General features: G+C 38.3%; 1 protein-coding gene across 1 annotated transcript in view; it reads left to right on the top strand.

Moving 5' to 3' along the window:
- LOC109543067 (cytochrome P450 18a1) overlaps positions 1-4,095 on the top strand; it is a gene marked incomplete at its 5' end in the record, with an annotated part of 21,714 nt that overhangs the window by 9,134 nt on the left and 8,485 nt on the right.

Genomic DNA, 4,095 nt, shown 5'->3' with positions numbered 1-4,095 from the left:
GCTTATCGTTCATTTAATCGAAAAAGTGGATACCAACGTTTTTATGTGCATTGACGCCCTCTACCCTGTGGAGGGCCTCAAACTTTGCCATCGGCTTTACTTTGGGAGTTATTGAAGGTTTTTGCAAAAACACGTTTTTGACGTTTTTTCCTTAACCTGTGGCGGGGCAGGACTGCCAACTATGGCGTTTGCTAGCGCGGAGGATTTCCCATCTTTTATCAAGAGTGACGTTTTTCGATTGGAGGCTTAGTTTGGGCGCAAAAAAATAAAATTTAAAAATTCAAGCAATTTTACTGGTTTTGGACTGGGAATTTTTTCATTCCAATTTCATTCGTATGCAAAAACCACATGCTAAAGTGAGTAGATTTTTTCGGAAATAAATCCATAACTGAAATTTGGCATAAATGCTATTTTTCAAAAAATTCCCCGACTTCGGGAAAAATGGCCCAAAAAGCGAGAATCGGCCGTAGTTAGGTTATCGTTGATTTCATCGGAAAAGTGGAAACCAACGTTTTTATGTGCATTGAAGCTCTCTATCCAGTGGTGTGCTTCAATCTTTGCCATGGGCTTTATTTCCGGAATTATTGAAGGTTTTTGCAAAAACACGTTTTTAACATTTTTTCCTTAACCTGTCGCGGGGCAGGATTGTCAAATATGGGGTTGGCTAGCGAGAAGCATTTTGCATCTTTTATCGAGAGTAAAGTTTTTCGATTGGGGGCTTGGGTTGCGCGCAAAAAAATGAAATGAAAAATTCAGGCAATTTTACGGGTTTTGACTGGGATTTTTTTTGGGCACAAAACCAAAAATCGTTTTTTCCAAATTTTTTCTTTCCAATTTCATTCGTATGCAAAAATCACATGCAAAAGTGGGCAGATTTTTTCGGAAATAAGTCCACAACTGAAATTTGGCATCAATGAAATTTTCCACAAAATTCCCCAACTTCGAGAAAAATGGGCCAAAAAGCGAAATTCGGCCGTAGTTCGCTTATCGTTCATTTAATCGAAAAACTAGATACGAACATTTTTATGTACATTGATGCTGTCTATCCAGTGGCGTGCGTCAAACTTTGCCATTGGCTTTATTTCGGGAATTATTAAAGGTTTTTACAAAAACACGTTTTTAACGTTTTTTCCTTGACCGTTCGCGGCGCGGGATTGCCAAATATGGCGTTTGCTAGCGTGAAGGATTTCCCATCTTTTATCAAGAGTAACGTTTTTCGATTGGGGGCTTCGCTTGAGCAAAAAAAAATTTAATTCAAAAATTCAAGCAATTTTACGGGTTTTGACTGGCAATTTTTTTGGGGCAAAAATCCAAAAAACGTTTTTTTCCGAATTTCTTCTTTACAACTTCATTCGTATGCAAAAGTGGGTAGATTTTTTTGGCAACAAATCCACAACTGAAATTTGGCATAAATGGGATTTTTTCAAAAAATCCCCAACTTCGAGAAAAATGAGCCTGAAAGCGAAAATCGGCCGTAGTTCGCTTGTTGTTGATTTCATCGAAAAAGTGAGTATCAACATTTTTATGTGCATTGACGCTCTCTATCCAGTGGAGTGCTTCAAACTTTGCCACGGGCTTTATTTCGGGAATTATTGAAGGTTTTTGGAAAAGCACGTTTTTGACATTTTTTCCTTAACCTGTCGCGGGGCACGATCACCAAATACGGGGTTTGCTAGCGTGAAGGATTTTGCATCTTTTATCAAGAGTAACGTTTTTCGAATGGGGGCTTGGTTTGGGCGCAAAAAAATAAAATGCAAAAGTTCAGGCAATTTAACGGGTTTCGACTGGGTATTTTTTTGAGGCAAAAATCCAAAAATCGTTTTCCCCGAATTTCTTCTTTACAACTTCATTCGTATGCGAAAGTGGGCAGATTTTTTCGGAAATAAATTTACAACTGAAATTTGGCATTAATGGGATTTTTCAGAAAATTCCCCAACTTCGGGAAAAATGGGCCTCAAAGCGAGAACCGGCCGTAGTTCGCTTATGGTTGATTTCATCGAAAAAGTGGATACCAACGTTTTTGTGTACATTGACGCCCTCTACCCAGTGGTGGACTTCAATCTTTGCCATGGGCTTTATTTCGGGAGTTATTGAAGGTTTTTGGCAAAAACACGTTTTTGGCATTTTTTCCGTACCCTGTCGCGGGGCACGATGGCCAAATATGGGGTTTGCTAGCGTGAAGGATTTCCCATCTTTTATCAAGAGTGACGTTTTTCGATTGGAGGCTTAATTTGAAAACAAAAAAATAAAATCCAAAAATTCTGGCAATTTTACGGGTTTCGACTGGGAATTTTTTTTTTCCCGAATTTTTTCATTCGAATTTCATTCGTATGCAAACATCACATGGGAAAGTGAGTAGATTTTTTCGGAAATAAATCTACAACTAAAATTTGGCATCAATGGAATTTTCCAAAAAATTCCCCAACTGAGAAAAATGAGCCTGAAAGCGAAAATCGGCCGTAGTTCGCTTGTCGTTGATTTCATCGAAAAAGTCGATACAAACATTTTTATGTGCATTGACGCTCTCTATCCAGTGGTGTGCTTCAAACTTTGTTATCGGCTTTACTTTGAGAATTATTGAAGGTTTTTGCAAAAACACGTTTTTGACATTTTTTCCTTAACCTGTCGCGGGGCAGAATTGCCAAATATGGGGTTTGCTAGCGTGAAGGATTTCCCATCTTTTCTCAAGAGTGAGGTTTTTCGATTGGAGGCTTGGTTTGGGCGCAAAAAAATAAAATGCAAAAGTTCAGGCAATTTTACTGGGTTCAACTGGGAATTTTTTTGAGGCAAAAATCCAAAAAACGTTTTTTTCCGAATTTTTTCTCTCCAACTTCATTCGTATGCAAAAGTGGGTAGATTTTTTTGGCAACAAATTGACTACTGAAATTTAGCATAAATGGGATTTTTCAAAAAATTCCCCGACTTCGGGAAAAATGGGCCAAACAGCGAAAATCGGCCGTAATTGGCTTATCGTTCATTTAATCGAAAAAGTGGATACCAATGTTTTTATGTGCATTGACGCCCTCTACCCTGTGAGGGGCCTCGAACTTTGTCATCCTCTTTATTTCGGGAATTATTGAAGGTTTTTGCAAAAACACGTTTTTGACGTTTTTTCCTTAACCTGTCGCGGGGCGGGATTGCCGAATATGGGGTTTGCTAGCGCGAATGATTTCCCATCTTTTATCGAGAATGACGTTTTTCGCTTGGAGGCTTGGTTTGGGCGCAAAAAAATAAAATGCAAAAGTTCAGGCAATTTTACGGGTTTAAATATAAGTTTGCAAAACGGTTTTTTGGCATTTTCTCAAAGACAAAAAAAAATAGGAAATTGCGAGACTACCACTGTAAACGAGTGGCCATTTCGAACAGTTTATACAGGGTAACATTTTTTGATTAAATGCACGGTTTTCCAGAAATAAACTATGTAAGTGAAAATTTAACGCTAATGGGAGAATGACCCACTTTAGAGAAAAACCCATTACCACGATTTCTATGCGTATTTACCGTCTTTAGCCCGCGGCAAGCACAGAAAAGTTTTCGCTTTCTCAGTTTTGACAATATCAAAAGGTTTCTTTGAGAAAACCGGGTATTTTGGCGTTTACTCAAAAACGAAAAAATAATTAAAAAATTGGAAACCACCGCTGGAAACAAGTGGAGGCTGCGAACTTTTTCTGAAGAGTAAAATTTTTCGATTAAATGCACGGTTTTCCAGAAAAAAATTATGTTAGTGAAAATTTAGCGCTAATCGGAGAATGACCCACTGTAGAGAAAAACCCATTACCATTTTTTCTGCGCGCATTTGCCGTATTTATCCCGCAGTGTGCACAAAATTGCCACAAATTGCTCATATTTGACAATATCCAAGCTTTAGGGTGAAAAAAGCTCATTTATCGGCAATTATTCGAAAACCAACGAAAATGAAAAGTTGAAAAAACCTACTAGACACATTTGACAACTGCGCACATTTTTCGAAGAAGAGCTTTTCTTGATTCGAGGGCCCGTTTTCGAGAAAAGAATAATTGGGGACAAATTTTCGCTAATCGGAGAATGACCCACTGGGGAGCAAAAATTGCAGAAAATCGGAAAAAACGCCTCTAA

Source organism: Dendroctonus ponderosae, unplaced genomic scaffold (genome assembly GCF_020466585.1).
Source record: "Dendroctonus ponderosae isolate FM_Combo_2020 unplaced genomic scaffold, Dpon_F_20191213v2 Dpon_F_20191213_12, whole genome shotgun sequence".
NCBI lineage: Eukaryota > Metazoa > Arthropoda > Insecta > Coleoptera > Curculionidae > Dendroctonus > Dendroctonus ponderosae.
This window is presented reverse-complemented; position numbering and strand designations above follow the sequence as displayed.